General features: G+C 51.7%; 1 long non-coding RNA gene across 2 annotated transcripts in view; it reads left to right on the top strand.

The window, feature by feature from the left end:
- Positions 1–381: 381 nt before the first annotated feature.
- The window catches only part of LOC144486845 (uncharacterized), a 53,394-nt gene continuing 36,191 nt past the window's right edge, over positions 382–17,584 (top strand). The window contains exons 1-2 of one of the 2 annotated variants that reach the window (XR_013496343.1): positions 382–502; positions 919–1,057. This is a non-coding gene — a long non-coding RNA (uncharacterized LOC144486845). The remainder of the gene's footprint in view (positions 503–918; positions 1,058–17,584) is intronic. The other variant, XR_013496344.1, reaches the window with a different exon arrangement.

Below are 17,584 nucleotides of genomic sequence, written 5' to 3'. Positions count from 1 at the left end.
TGTGGAACTTGACTATCAGTCTCTGCTCAGTGACTCTGCGCTGGCGTGTGTGGTGAAGGCAGCCTTGGAGAACGCTTCCCCGAAGACTCACATTCCAACCGTTATTGTGTAAATTGAGTTAGTGTCTCTGTCGGCCCTGTTTGTGAACACATCTCCCACTCCCCTGATCAAGGAGCAGTGCTCCGAAAGCTCGTGTCTTGTGCTGCCAAATAGACCTGTTGACCTTTAACCTGGTGCTGTGGCCCCGCCCACCATCTCACACCGTCACAATGCCCGGCTGATTGACGGCAGCTCCGGACCAATAGGAGGAGAAGGGGGCGGGGCTGGATTACCGAGCAGGAGGGGCTAGTCCTCCAACCAATCGGAGTGAATGAGGGGCGGGGCTGGGAGTGGAGCATGCGCAGTGTGCGGGATGGCAATGGGTGATTTGATGTCAGTCAGTGGAATGGCGGCTCGGGGGAGCGATGGATCCGGCGGGTGGGCGGAGAGGATTCATAACCAGGTTTGTGTACAGCGGAAACTCAGAGAATGGAATCCCCGATTCCCCGTTTGTACCCAGCGGGAGCCCAGTATTGTTCCCCGTTTCTGCCCCGAGTTCACCGCCGCCATGTTTCCAGCGGGGCTGTGCGCCTGCGCCGCCGCCATCTTTGTGAGGGGCAATGTGAAGTGAGCGTATGCCTAGTGCCATGTTTGTGAGGGGCAATGTCAGGAGAGCGCATGCCCAGTGCCATCTTGGTCTGGGTTTGACCAAAGGGCAGAGGTTAAAGGTGAGAGTGTTTCAATGGGGATGTGGGGACAATGTTGAGGGGGGCTGAAGAAGGGGCTTGCAGCTCCGAAAGCTTGTTTGGCTTTTGCTACCAAATAAACCTGTTGGACTTTAACCTGGTGTTGTTAAACTTCTTACTGTGTTTTCCCCAGTCCAACGCCGGCATCTCCACATCATGACAGATTGTTGAGCAGACTGTGTTGCAAATCTGGAACTCGCTGCCTGAGTGGCTGTTGGAGGCAGGGACTCTCTGATTGAAGAAGCTTCTGGACAAACACATCAATACACAAGGTATCGTCGCTGATAGTCCAAGTACATTGATTGGACTCAATTGGTATTGAGGGGGCGAGTTGTGGGGGGAAGTGGGGCAAGGGGGAGGGGTTGAAGGGTGCGAGAGGTTGTGGGGAGGGGGTGAGGGGTTGTGGGGGGGGTTGAAGGTTGTGGGGAGGGGGTGAGGGGTTGCGGGGGGCAAGGGATGAGGGGTGGTGGGGGAAGGTAAGTTTGCTGATAACACAAAGGTTGGTGGATTTGTGGATAGCGATGAGGACCATCAGAGGATACAGCAGGATATCGATCAGTCCAAGACTTGGGCAGAGAGGTGGCAGATGGAGTTCCGTCCGGGCAAGTGTGAAGTAATGCATTTTGGAAGGTCTAACACAGATAGGAAACTTACAGTAAATGGCAGAACCCTTCAGAGTATTGATAGGCAGAGGGATCTGGGTTTACAGGTACACAGGTCACTGAAAGCGGCAATGCAGCTGGAGAAGGTAGTCAAGAAGGCATACAGCATGCTTGCCTTCATCGGCCGGGACATTGAGTTTAAAAATTGGCAAGTCGTGTTGCAGCTTTATAGAAGCTTAGTTAGACCGCACTTGGAATATAGTGTTCAATTCTGGTCGCCACACCAGCACAAGGATGTGGAGGCTTTGGAGAGGGAATAGAAAAGATTTACCAGGATGTGGTCTGGTCTGGAAATCAGCCTCCCACCATTCATTTGTTTATTTCTATGATTCAGGAATCCCAGTGGGTTGTGGCTGAGGCTTTTTTCCAAAGAGTGGGAGCTGAGAACTGAGCTCACACTGGAGACTCTGTGTCTTTTTTCACTGCACCGCCCCCCCCCCCCTTGCTTTGCTTTGCTTTCAATCAATTTATTGTGTTCCCCCGCACTCTTTCCTGTCCCCATCACTCTCTTCACTATCACTCCCACGCACTCTCAATTTCTCTCTCCAGACTTTTATCCTCCCCCTGCCTCACTCATGCCCTTCAGAGACGGAAATCTGCCGTCCTTACCTGGTCTGGTCTACATGCCATTCCATGGCCACAGCAACATGTCTGACTCTTAACTGTCCTCCCAAATTGCATAGCAAGCCATTTTGTTCAAGGGCACAGTGGGTTAACACTGCTGCCTCACAGTGACACGGTGACACAGTGGGTTAACACTGCTCCCTCACGGTGACACAGTGGGTTAACACTGCTGCCTCACAGTGACACGGGTGACACAGTGGGTTAACGCTGCTGCCTCACAGCGACACGATGACACAGTGGGTTAACACTGCTGCCTCACAGTGACACGGTGACACAGTGGGTTAACACTGCTGTCTCACAGTGAAACGGTGACACAGTGGGTTAACTCTGCTGTCTCACAGTGACACGGTGACACAGTGGGTTAACACTGCTGCCTCACAGTGACACGGTGACACAGTGGTTAACACTGCTGCCTCACAGTGACACGGTGACACAGTGGGTTAACACTGCTGTCTCACAGCGACACAGTGGGTCAACACTGCTGCCTCACAGTGACACGGTGACACAGTGGGTTAACACTGCTGCCTCACAGTGACACGGTGACACAGTGGTTTAACACTGCTCCCTCACAGTGACACAGTGGGTTAACACTGCTGTCTCACAGTGACACGGTGACACAGTGGGTTAACACTGCTGCCTCACAGCGACACGGTGACACAGTGGGTTAACACTGCTCCCTCACAGTGACACAGTGGGTTAACACTGCTGTCTCACAGTGACACGGTGACACAGTGGGTTAACACTGCTGTCTCACAGTGACACGGTGACACAGTGGGTTAACACTGCTGTCTCACAGTGACACGGTGACACAGTGGGTTGACACGGTGACACAGTGGGTTAACACTGCTCCCTCGCAGTGACACGGTGACACAGTGGGTTAACACTGCTGTCTCACGGTGACAAAGTGGGTTAACACTGCTGCCTCTCAGTGACACGGTGACACAGTGGGTTAACACTGCTGCCTCACAGTGACACGGTGACACAGTGGGTTAACACTGCTGTCTCACAGTGACACGGTGACACAGTGGGTTAACACTGCTGTCTCACAGCGACACGGTGACACAGTGGGTTAACACTGCTGCCTCACAGCGACACGGTGACAGAGTGGGTTAACACTGCTGTCTCACAGCGACACGGTGACACATTGGGTTAACACTGCTGCCTCACAGTGACACGGTGACACAGTGGGTTAACACTGCTGCCTCACAGTGACACGGTGACACAGTGGGTTAACACTTCTGCCTCACAGTGACACGGTGACACAGTGGGTTAACACTGCTGCCTCACAGTGACACGATGACACAGTGGGTAAACACTGCTGTCTCACAGTGACACGGTGACACAGTGGGTTTACACTGCTGCCTCACAGTGACACGGTGACACAGTGGGTTAACACTGCTGCCTCACAGTGACACGGTGGCACAGTGGTTAACACTGCTCCCTAATAGTGACACGGTGACACAGTGGGTTAACACTGCTGCCTCACAGTGACACGGTGACACAGTGGTTAACACTGCTGCCTCACAGTGACACGGTGACACAGTGGTTAACACTGCTGCCTCAAAGTGACACGGTGGCACAGTGGGTTAACACTGCTGCCTTTCAGTGACACGGTGACACAGTGGGTTAACACTGCTGCCTCACAGTGACACGGTGACACAGTGGGTTAACACTGCTGCCTCACGGTGACACAGTGGGTTAACACTGCTGTCTCACAGTGACACGGTGGCACAGTGGGTTAACACTGCTGCCTCACAGCGACACGGTGACACAGTGGGTTAACGCTGCTGCCTCACAGCGACACGATGACACAGTGGGTTAACACTGCTGCCTCACAGTGACACGGTGACACAGTGGGTTAACACTGCTGCCTCACAGTGACACGGTGACACAGTGGGTTAACACTGCTGTCTCACAGTGAAACGGTGACACAGTGGGTTAACTCTGCTGTCTCACAGTGACACGGTGACACAGTGGGTTAACACTGCTGCCTCACAGTGACACGGTGACACAGTGGTTAACACTGCTGCCTCACAGTGACACGGTGACACAGTGGGTTAACACTGCTGCCTCTCAGTGACACGGTGGGTTAACACTGCTGTTTCACAGTGACACGGTGACACAGTGTGTTAACACTGCTGCCTCACAGTGACACGGTGACGCAGTGGGTTAACACTGCTGCCTCACAGTGACACGGTGACACAGTGGGTTAACACTGCTGCCTCACAGTGACACGGTGACACAGTGGTTAACACTGCTGTCTCACAGTGACACGGTGACACAGTGGGTTAACACTGCTGCCTCACAGTGACACGGTGACACAGTGGTTAACACTGCTGTCTCACAGTGACACGGTGACACAGTGGGTTAACACTGCTGCCTCACAGTGACACGGTGACACAGTGGGTTAACACTGCTGTCTCACAGTGACACGGTAGCACAGTGGGTTAACACTGCTGCTTCACAGCGACACGGTGACACAGTGGGTTAACACTGCTGTCTCACAGCGACACGGTAGCACAGTGGGTTAACACTGCTGCCTCACAGTGACACGGTGACACAGTGGGTTAACACTGCTCCCTCACAGTGACACGGTGACACAGTGGGTTAACACTGCTGTCTCACAGTGACACAGTGGGTTAACACTGCTGCCTCACAGCGACACGGTGACACAGTGGGTTAACACTGCTGTCTCACAGCGACACGGTAGCACAGTGGGTTAACACTGCTGCCTCACAGTGACACGGTGACACAGTGGGTTAACACTGCTCCCTCGACATGACACGGTGACACAGTGGGTTAACACTGCTGTCTCACAGTGACACAGTGGGTTAACACTGCTGCCTCACAGTGACACGGTGGCACAGTGGGTTAACACTGCTGCCTCACAGTGACACGGTGGCACAGTGGGTTAACACTGCTGTCTCACAGTGACACGGTGACACAGTGGGTTAACACTGCTGCCTCACAGTGACACGGTGGCACAGTGGTTAACACTGCTGTCTCACAGTGACACGGTGACACAGTGGGTTAACACTGCTGCCTCACAGTGACACGGTGGCACAGTGGTTAACACTGCTGCCTCACACTGACACGGTGACACAGTGGGTTAACACTGCTGCCTCACAGTGACACGGTGGCACAGTGGGTTAACACTGCTGTCTCACAGTGACACGGTGACACAGTGGTTAACACTGCTGTCTCACAGTGACACGGTGACACAGTGGGTTAACACTGCTGCCTCACTTTGACACGGTGACACAGTGGGTTAACACTGCTGCCTCACAGTGACACGGTGACACAGTGGGTAAACACTGCTGTCTCACAGTGACACGGTGACACAGTGGGTTAACACTGCTGTCTCACAGTGACACGGTAGCACAGTGGGTTAACACTGCTGTCTCACGGTGACACAGTGGGTTAACACTGCTGCCTCACAGTGACACGGTGACACAGTGGGTTAACACTGCTGCCTCACAGCGACACGGTGACACAGTGGGTTAACACTGCTGTCTCACAGTGACACGGTGACACAGTGGGTGAACACTGCTCCCTCACAGTGACACGGTGACACAGTGTGTTAACACTGCTCCCTCGACATGACACGGTGACACAGTGGGTTAACACTGCTGCCTCACAGTGACACGGTGGCACAGTGGGTTAACACTGCTGCCTCACAGTGGCACAGTGGGTTAACACTGCTGCCTCACAGTGACACGGTGACACAGTGGGTTAACACTGCTGCCTCACAGTGACACGGTGACACAGTGGGTTAACACTGCTGTCTGACAGCGACACGGTGACACAGTGGGTTAACACTGCTGTCTCACAGCGACACGGTGACACAGTGGGTTAACACTGCTGCCTCACAGTGACACGGTGACACAGTGGGTTAACACTGCTGTCTCACAGTGACACGGTGACACAGTGGGTTAACACTGCTGTCTCACAGTGACACGGTGACACAGTGGGTTAACACTGCTGCCTCACAGTGACACGGTGACACAGTGGGTTAACACTGCTGCCTCACAGTGACACGGTGACACAGTGGGTTAACACTGCTGCCTCACAGCGACACGGTGACACAGTGGGTTAACACTGCTGCCTCACAGTGACACGGTGACACAGTGGGTTAACACTGCTGTCTCACAGTGACACGGTGACACAGTGTGTTAACACTGCTCCCTCACAGTGACACGGTGACACAGTGGGTTAACACTGCTGTCTCACAGTGACACGGTGACACAGTGTGTTAACACTGCTGCCTCACAGTGACACAGTGGGTTAACACTGCTGCCTCACAGTGACACGGTGGCACAGTGGGTTAACACTGCTGCCTCACAGTGACACGGTGGCACAGTGGGTTAACACTGCTGCCTCACAGTGACACGGTTACACAGTGGGTTAACACTGCTGCCTCACAGTGACACGGTTACACAGTGGGTTAACACTGCTGCCTCACAGTGACACGGTGGCACAGTGGGTTAACACTGCTGCCTCACAGTGACACGGTTACACAGTGGGTTAACACTGCTGCCTCACAGTGACACGGTTACACAGTGGGTTAACACTGCCTCACAGCGACACGGTGACACAGTGGGTTAACACTGCTGCCTCACAGTGACACGGTGGCACAGTGGGTTAACACTGCTGCCTCACAGTGACACGGTAGCACAGTGGGTTAACACTGCTGTCTCACAATGACACGGTGACACAGTGGGTTAACACTGCTGCCTCACAGTGACACGGTGACACAGTGGGTTAACACTGCTGCCTCACAGCGACACGGTGACACAGTGGGTTAACACTGCTGTCTCACAGTGACACGGTGACACAGTGGGTGAACAATGCTCCCTCACAGTGACACGGTGACACAGTGGGTTAACACTGCTCCCTCGACATGACACGGTGACACAGTGGGTTAACACTGCTGCCTCACAGTGACACGGTGGCACAGTGGGTTAACCCTGCTGCCTCACAGTGGCACAGTGGGTTAACACTGCTGCCTCACAGTGACACGGTGACACAGTGGGTTAACACTGCTGCCTCACAGTGACACGGTGACACAGTGGGTTAACACTGCTGTCTGACAGCGACACGGTGACACAGTGGGTTAACACTGCGGTCTCACAGCGACACGGTGACACAGTGGGTTAACACTGCTGCCTCACAGTGACACGGTGACACAGTGGGTTAACACTGCTGCCTCACAGTGACATAGAAACATAGAAACATAGAAACCCTACAGTGCAGAAGGAGGCCATTCGGCCCATCGAGTCTGCACCGACCACAATCCCACCCAGGCCCTACCCCCTTATCACTACATATTTTACCCGCTAATCCCACTAACCTACACATCCCAGGACTCTAAGAGGCAATTTTTAACCTGGCCAATCAACCTAACCCGCACATCTTTGGACTGTGGGAGGAAACCGGAGCACCCGGAGGAAACCCACGCAGACACGAGGAGAATGTGCAAACTCCACACAGACAGTGACCCGAGCCGGGAATCGAACCCAGGACCCTGGAGCTGTGAGACAGCAGTGTTAACCACTGTGTCACTGTGAGGGCGCAGTGTTAACCCACTGTGTCACCGTGTCGCTGTGAGACAGCAGTGTTAACCACTGTGTCACAGTGAGGCAGCAGTGTTAACCCACTGTGCTACCGTGTCACTGTGAGGCAGCAGTGTTAACCCACAGTGACACGGTGACACAGTGGGTTAACACTGCTGCCTCACAGTGACATGGTGGCACAGTGGGTTAACACTGCTGCCTCACAGTGACACGGTAGCACAGTGGGTTAACACTGCTGCCTCACTGTGACACAGTGGTTAACACTGCTGTCTCACAGCGACACGGTGACACAGTGGGTTAACACTGCGCCCTCACAGTGACACAGTGGTTAACACTGCTGTCTCACAGTGACACGGTGGCACAGTGGGTTAACACTGCTGTCTCCCAGTGACACGGTGACACAGTGGGTTAACACTGCTGTCTCACAGTGACACGGTGGCACAGTGGGTTAACACTGCTGCCTCACAGTGACACGGTGACACAGTGGGTTAACACTGCTGCCTCACAGTGACACGGTGACACAGTGGGTTAACACTGCTGCCTCACAGCGACACGGTGACACAGTGGGTTAACACTGCTGTCTCACAGTGACACGGTGACACAGTGAGTTAACACTGCTGTCTCACAGTGACACGGTGACACAGTGGGTTAACACTGCTCCCTCATCATGACATGGTGACACAGTGGGTTAACACTGATGCCTCACAGTGACACGGTGACAGTGGGTTAACACTGCTGTCTGACAGCGACACGGTGACACAGTGGGTTAACACTGCTGCCTCACGGTGACACAGTGGGTTAACACTGCTGCCTCACAGTGACATGGTGGCACAGTGGGTTAACACTGCTGCCTCACAGTGACACGGTTACACAGTGGGTTAACACTGCTGTCTCACAGTGACACAGTGGCACAGTGGGTTAACACTGCTGCCTCACAGCGACACGGTGGCACAGTGGGTTAACACTGCTCCCTCACAGTGACACGGTGACACAGTGGGTTAACACTGCTGCCTCTCAGTGACACGGTGGCACAGTGGGTTAACACTGCTGTCTCACAGTGACACGGTGACACAGTGGGTTAACACTGCTGCCTCTCAGTGACACGGTGACACAGTGGGTTAACACTGCTGTCTCACAGTGACACGGTGGCACAGTGGGTTAACACTGCTCCCTCACAGTGACACGGTGACACAGTGGGTTAACACTGCTGCCTCACAGTGACACGGTGACACAGTGGGTTAACACTGCTCCCTCACAGTAACACGGTGACACAGTGGGTTAACACTGCTGTCTCACAGTGACACGGTGACACAGTGGGTTAACACTGCTGCCTCACTGTGACACAGTGGTTAACACTGCTGTCTCACAGCGACACGGTGACACAGTGGGTTAACACTGCGCCCTCACAGTGACACAGTGGGTTAACACTGCTGTCTCACAGTGACACGGTGACACAGTGGTTAACACTGCTGTCTCACAGTGACACGGTGGCACAGCGTGTTAACACTGCTGTCTCACAGTGACACGGTGACACAGTGGGTTAACACTGCTCCCTCACAGTGACACGGTGACACAGTGGGTTAACACTGCTGCCTCACAGTGACACGGTGACACAGTGGGTTAACACTGCTCCCTCACGGTGACACGGTGACACAGTGGGTTAACACTGCTGTCTCACAGTGACACGGTGACACAGTGGGTTAACACTGCTGCCTCACAGTGACACGGTGACACAGTGGGTTAACACTGCTGTCTCACAGTGACACGGTGACACAGTGGGTTAACACTGCTGCCTCACAGTGACACGGTGACACAGTGGGTTAACACTGCTGCCTCACAGTGACACGGTGACACAGTGGGTTAACACTGCTGTCTCACAGTGACACGGTGACACAGTGGGTTAACACTGCTGCCTCACAGTGACACGGTGGCACAGTGGGTTAACACTGCTGTCTCACAGTGACACGGTGACACAGTGGGTTAACACTGCTGCCTCACAGTGACACGGTGACACAGTGGGTTAACACTGCTGCCTCACAGCGACACGGTGAAAAAGTGGGTTAACACTGCTGCCTCACAGTGACACGGTGACACAGTGGGTTAACACTGCTGCCTCACAGTGTCACGGTGACACAGTGGGTTAACACTGCTGCCTCACAGTGTCACGGTGACACAGTGAGTTAACACTGCTGCCTCACGGTGACACAGTGGGTTAACACTGCTGCCTCACAGTGACACGGTGACACAGTGGGTTAACACTGCTGCCTCACACTGACACGGTGACACAGTGGGTTAACACTGCTGCCTCACAGCGACACGGTGACACAGTGGGTTAACACTGCTGTCTCACAGTGACACGGTGACACAGTGGGTTAACACTGCTGCCTCACGGTGACACAGTGGGTTAACACTGCTGCCTCACAGCGACACGGTGACACAGTGGGTTAACACTGCTGCCTCACAGTGACACGGTGACACAGTGGGTTAACACTGCTGCCTCACAGTGACACGGTGACACTGTGTTAACACTGCTGTCTCACAGTGACACGGTGGCACAGTGTGTTAACACTGCTGCCTCACAGTGACACGGTAGCACAGTGGGTTAACACTGCTGCCTCACAGCGACACGGTGACACAGTGGGTTAACACTGCTGCCTCACAGTGACACGGTGACACAGTGGGTTAACACTGCTGCCTCACAGTGACACGGTGACACAGTGGGTTAACACTGCTGTCTCACAGCGACACGGTGACAGTGGGTTAACACTGCTGTCTCACAGCGACACGGTTACACAGTGGGTTAACACTGCTGCCTCACAGTGACACGGTGACACAGTGGGTTAACACTGCTGCCTCACAGTGACACGGTGACACAGTGGGTTAACACTGCTGCCTCACAGTGACACGGTGACACAGTGGGTTAACACTGCTGCCTCACAGTGACACGGTGACACAGTGGGTTAACACTGCTGTCTCACAGCGACACGGTGACAGTGGGTTAACACTGCTCTCTCACAGCGACACGGTGGCACAGTGGGTTAACACTGCTGCCTCACAGCGACACGGTTACACAGTGGGTTAACACTGCTGCCTCACAGTGACACGGTGACACAGTGGGTTAACACTGCTGTCTCACAGCGACACGGTGACAGTGGGTTAACACTGCTGTCTCACAGCGACACGGTGACACAGTGGGTTAACACTGCTGTCTCACAGTGACACGGTGACACAGTGGGTTAACACTGCTGCCTCACAGTGACACGGTGACACAGTGGGTTAACACTGCTGTCTCACAGCGACACGGTGACAGTGGGTTAACACTGCTGTCTCACAGCGACACGGTGACACAGTGGGTTAACACTGCTGTCTCACAGCGACACGGTGACACAGTAGGTTAACACTGCTGCCTCACAGTGACACGGTGACACAGTGGGTTAACACTGCTGCCTCACAGTGACACGGTGACACAGTGGGTTAACACTGCTGCCTCACAGTGACACGGTGACACAGTGGGTTAACACTGCTGCCTCACAGTGACACGGTGACACAGTGGGTTAACACTGCTGCCTCACAGTGACACGGTGACACAGTGGGTTAACACTGCTGCCTCACAGTGACACGGTGACACAGTGGGTCAACACTGCTGTCTCACAGTGACACGGTGACACAGTGGGTTAACACTGCTGCCTCACAGCGACACGGTGACACAGTGGGTTAACACTGCTGTCTCACAGTGACACGGTGACACAGTGGGTTAACACTGTTGCCTCACAGTGACACGGTGGCACAGTGGGTTAACACTGCTGCCTCACAGTGACACGGTGACACAGTGGGTTAACACTGCTCCCTCACAGTGACACAGTGGGTTAACACTGCTGTCTCACAGTGACACGGTGACACAGTGGTTAACACTGCTGTCTCACAGTGACACGGTGGCACAGTGTGTTAACACTGCTGTCTCACAGTGACACGGTGACACAGTGGGTTAACACTGCTGCCTCACAGTGACACGGTGACACAGTGGGTTAACACTGCTGCCTCACAGCGACACGGTGAAAAAGTGGGTTAACACTGCTGCCTCACAGTGACACGGTGACACAGTGGGTGAACACTGCTCCCTCGACATGACACGGTGACACAGTGGGTTAACACTGCTGCCTCACAGTGACACGGTGGCACAGTGGGTTAACACTGCTGTCTCACAGTGACACGGTGACACAGTGGGTTAACACTGCTCCCTCGACATGACACGGTGACACAGTGGGTTAACACTGCTGCCTCACAGTGACACGGTGACACAGTGGGTTAACACTGCTGCCTCACAGCGACACGGTGACACAGTGGGTTAACACTGCTGTCTCACAGTGACACGGTGACACAGTGGGTTAACACTGCTGCCTCACAGCGACACGGTGACACAGTGGGTTAACACTGCTGTCTCACAGTGACACGGTGACACAGTGGGTTAACACTGCTGTCTCACAGTGACACGGTGACACAGTGGGTTAACACTGCTGCCTCACAGCGACACGGTGACACAGTGGTTAACACTGCTGCCTCACGGTGACACAGTGGGTTAACACTGCTGCCTCACGGTGACACGGTGGCACAGTGGGTTAACACTGCTCCCTCATCATGACACGGTGACACAGTGGGTTAACACTGCTGCCTCACAGTGACACGGTGACACAGTGGGTTAATACTGCTGTCTCCCAGTGACACGGTGGCACAGTGGGTTAACACTGCTGCCTCACAGTGACACGGTGACACAGTGGGTTAACACTGCTGTCTCACAGTGACACGGTGGCACAGTAGGTTAACACTGCTGCCTCACATCGCCAGTGTATTGCGTTCGATTCTCGGCTTTGGTCACTGTCTGTGTGGAGTTTTCACGTTCTCCCCGTGTCTGCAGGGGTTTCCTCCGGGTGCAGCGTATAATGTGACCTCAGTATTGTAATTTTGGAATTCTGCAATCACCCTGCGTACACAAAGATCACCAAAATAGTGGGATTATTAAAATTCAGCTTTCTCACAGTGGATCTTACCTCTCTCAGTTTCTGCAGGATTGCTGTAATGTCGAAACTGACAGCAGGCATATAAATTGGAAATATTTTATTTTTGAGTAAATGTTTACAGACATCGACAGGCAGAGAGAATGAGGCAGAGAGAAAGAGAATGTGACAGACAGAGATAGAATCAGACTGAGAGAGAGACTGAGACTGACAGAGAATCAGACTGAGAGAGAGACTGAGACTGACAGAGAATCAGACTGAGAGAGAGACTGAGACTGACAGAGAATCAGACTGAGAGAGAGACTGAGACTGACAGAGAATCAGTCTGAGACAGAGACTGAGACTGACAGAGAATCAGACTGAGAGAGAGACTGAGACTGACAGAGAATCAGACTGAGAGAGAGACTGAGACTGACAGAGAATCAGACTGAGAGAGAGACTGAGACTGACAGAGAATCAGACTGAGAGAGAGACTGAGACTGACTGAGAATCAGACTGAGAGAGAGACTGAGACTGACAGAGAATCAGACTGAGAGAGAGACTGAGACTGACAGAGAATCAGACTGAGAGAGAGACTGAGACTGACAGAGAATCAGACTGAGAGAGACTGAGACTGACAGAGAATCAGACTGAGAGAGAGACTGAGACTGACAGAGAATCAGACTGAGAGAGAGACTGAGTCTGACAGAGAATCAGACTGAGAGAGACTGAGACTGACAGAGAATCAGACTGAGAGAGAGACTGAGACTGACAGAGAATCAGACTGAGAGAGAGACTGAGACTGACAGAGAATCAGACTGAGAGAGAGACTGAGACTGACAGAGAATCAGACTGAGAGAGAGACTGAGACTGACAGAGAATCAGACTGAGAGAGAGACTGAGACTGACAGAGAATCAGACTGAGAGAGAGACTGAGACTGACAGAGAATCAGACTGAGAGAGAGACTGAGACTGACAGAGAATCAGACTGAGAGAGAGACTGAGACTGACAGAGAATCAGACTGAGAGAGAGACTGAGACTGACAGAGAATCAGACTGAGAGAGAGACTGAGACTGACAGAGAATCAGACTGAGAGAGAGACTGAGACTGACAGAGAATCAGACTGAGAGAGAGACTGAGACTGACAGAGAATCAGACTGAGAGAGACTGAGACTGACAGAGAATCAGACTGAGAGAGAGACTGAGACTGACAGAGAATCAGACTGAGAGAGACTGAGACTGACAGAGAATCAGACTGAGAGAGACTGAGACTGACAGAGAATCAGACTGAGAGAGAGACTGAGACTGACGAGAATCAGACTGAGAGAGAGACTGAGACTGACAGAGAATCAGACTGAGAGAGAGACTGAGACTGACAGAGAATCAGACTGAGAGAGAGACTGAGACTGACAGAGAATCAGTCTGAGAGAGAGATTGAGACTGACAGAGAATCAGACTGAGAGAGAGAGACTGAGACTGACAGAGAATCAGACTGAGAGAGAGACTGAGACTGACAGAGAATCAGACTGAGAGAGAGACTGAGACTGACAGAGAATCAGACTGAGAGAGAGACTGAGACTGACAGAGAATCAGACTGAGAGAGAGATTGAGACTGACAGAGAATCAGACTGAGAGAGAGACTGAGACTGACAGAGAATCAGACTGAGAGAGACTGAGACTGACAGAGAATCAGACTGAGAGAGAGACTGAGACTGACAGAGAATCAGACTGAGAGAGATTGAGACTGACAGAGAATCAGACTGAGAGAGAGATTGAGACTGACAGAGAATCAGACTGAGAGAGATTGAGACTGACAGAGAATCAGACTGAGAGAGATTGAGACTGACAGAGAATCAGACTGAGAGAGATTGAGACTGACAGAGAATCAGACTGAGAGAGAGAGAGACTGAGACTGACAGAGAATCAGTCTGAGAGAGCGTGGGAAAAAGAGACTGAGACACGATCCCAACACGACCCTCAGAATTAAAATGGAGGGTGTGTCCCTCATTGAAGCCCCCTCCCACTAACAGCCTCAGTTTAACCCACCACATCCAGCTGTTTCCACATCCGCCTCGTTTCTCCTCTCTCTCTCTCTCTCTCTCCAGCTGTTTCTGCTGCATTTGTTGTCATGTTGGAATCTGTGAAGAAACCACATTTCCACCACTGTTTTCACAATCTCTCTCTCTGTCACCTTTCCTTCATTTCCTTCAATCACAAAGATACATAAAGGGACGCAGAGAGAGAGAGAGCGAGTAAAACCCTCAATAACATCCCAAAAGAAGAATTAAAGAGGCTGCTACAGTTTTTATTGAATCATTCATCCCATCCAATTTAGCACAGACACTGTTTGGGGATGAAGCAAATGGAGGAGGCTTCCTGAGGGCCCTGTGAGATTAGGGCTTGAATTGAGGCCTAGTCACAGAGGCTGCATTAAACCTTGGGGCAAAGAGCAGGAATCGTTCCACTCCAGTGAAACACAACAATCCTGAAAGCTGGAGTGACAGAGGCAGTGATATTAAACCCCTGTCCTGACCCCCTGCCCCTGGCCATTCTCCAATTCACACCACCCCATCTAAAAACACAATCCGGACTCTGGAATTGGGAACAAGTCATTTCCAAGGCCGGGGAATTTTAATTTCATCCCTCCCTCCTCCTTCCCAAGTGTTTTACAGTCACTGAGCCAGTTCCATTTTAAATTTGCGTGTTTACAAGTTGGAGTTCAGGAAAGGCAGCTGGTTAGTGTGGGATAATATTGGTCCTCTTGAAGATCAGAGTGGTCGGCTATGTATGGAACCAAAAGAAATGGGGGAGATATTAAATGGGTTTTTTGCATCCATATTTACTAAGGAAACTGGCATGGAGTCTATGGAAATAAGGCAAACAAGTAGGGAGGTCATGGAACCTATACAGATTAAAGGGGAGGAGGTGCTCGCTGTCTCGAGGCAAATCAGAGTAGATAAATCCCCAGGACCGGACAGGGCATTCCCTCGGACCTTGAAGGAGTCAAGGTCCGAGGGAAATTGAAATTGCAGGGGCCCTGGAAGATATATTTAAAATGTTGGTATCCACGGGTGAGTGGCTGGATGATTGGAGGATAACTCATGTTGTTCCTTTGTTTAAAAAAGGCTCAAAACGTAATGCGGGAAATTATAGGCCGGTAAGTTTGACGTCAGCAGGAGGTAAATTAATGGAAGGAGTACTAAGAGATAGGATCTACAAATAATTGGATAGACAGGGACTTATTAGGGAGAGTCAACATGGCTTTGTGCGTGGTAGGTCATGTTTGACCAATCTATTAGAGTTTTTCGAGGAGGTTACCAGGAAAGTGGATGAAGGGAAGGCGGTGGATGTTGCCTACATGGAATTCAGTAAGGCCTTTGACAAAGTCCCACATGGGAGGTTAGTTAGGAAGTTTCAGTCGCTAGGGAAACATGGAGAGGTCGTAAATTGGATTAGACATTGGCTTAATGGAAGAAGCCAGAGAGTGGTAGTGGAGGATTGCTTCTCTGAGTGGAGGCCTGTGACTAGTGGTGTGCCGCAGGGATCAGTGCTGGGTCCATTGTTGTTTGTCATCTAAATCAATGATCTGGATGATAATGTGGTAAATTGGATCAGCAAATTTGCTGACGATACAAAGATTGGAGGTGTCGTGGACAGTGAGGAAGGTTTTCAAAGCTTGCAGAGGGATTTGCTCGCAAAATGGGCTGCAAAATGGCAGATGGAATTTAATGCAGACAAGTGTGAGGTATTGCACTTTAGAAGGACAAACCAAGGTAGAACATACAAGGTAAATGGTAGGACACTGAAGAGTGCAGTAGAACAGAGGGATCTGGGAATATAGATGCATAATACATAAAAGTGGCGTCACAGGTAGTTAAGGCCGTAAAGAGTGCTTTTGGTGCATTGGCCTTTACAAATCAAAGTATTGAGTATAAGAGTTGGAATGTTATGGTGAGGTTGTATAAGACATTGGTGAGGCCGAATGTAGAGTATTGTGAGCAGTTTTGGGCACCTAATTACAGGAAGGATATTAATAAGGTTGAAAGAGTGCAGAGAAGGTTTACAAGGATGTTGCCGGGACTTGAGAAACTGAGTGACAGAGAAAGGTTGAATAGGTTGGGACTTTATTCCCTGGAGCAGAGACAAATGAGGGGAGATTTGATGGAGGTGTATAAAATTATGATGGATATAGATAGAGTGAATGGAAGCAGGCTTTTTCCACTGAGGCTCGGGGAGAAAAAAACTAGAGGATGTGGGTTAAGGGTGAAGGGGAAAGGTTTGAAGGGAACATCAGGGAGGGGGCTTCTTCACACAGAGAGTGGTGGGAGTGTGGAATGAGCTGTCAGATGAAGTGGTGAATGCGGGCTCACTTTTACCATTTAAGAAAAACTTGGACAGGTACATGGATGAGAGGGGTGTGGAGGGATATGGTCCAGGTGCAGGCAGAAAAATGGTTCGGCACAGACAAGAAGGGCCAAAAGGTCTGTTTCTGTGCTGTAATGTTCTCTGGTTCTCGGTTCTAACAGACTGGGAATAGATTGGGGCAAGCTTGGAGGGCCGAAGGGCCTGTTCCTGTGCTTTATTGTTCTTTGTTCTGAGCCCACACTGGACATCCGCCCCCCCCGCAGATCCTGTGTCTCATCCCACCATCTCACTTCAACCCACACCTCTGTTTTGCTGTCGATGTCTGTATTTCCCTTACCACCGCTCTAGATTTCTTTGTTCTGTAACTCTCCCCAACTCACGACACAGTAAGGGTAACTCAGTAAATCCTGCCCTGATTCAATCAACCAAAATGCATAATCTCGCATTTATCTAAATTGAACTTCATCTGCCATTTGTCAGCCCACAGGCCCAATTGATCAAGATCCCATTGCAATCGGAGATAACCTTCACTGTCCACTATGCCACCAATCTTGGTGTCATCTGCAAACTTACTAACCATGCC

This window comes from Mustelus asterias, unplaced genomic scaffold (genome assembly GCF_964213995.1).
Source record: "Mustelus asterias unplaced genomic scaffold, sMusAst1.hap1.1 HAP1_SCAFFOLD_489, whole genome shotgun sequence".
NCBI classification, from domain to species: Eukaryota; Metazoa; Chordata; class Chondrichthyes; order Carcharhiniformes; family Triakidae; genus Mustelus; species Mustelus asterias.
This window is presented reverse-complemented; position numbering and strand designations above follow the sequence as displayed.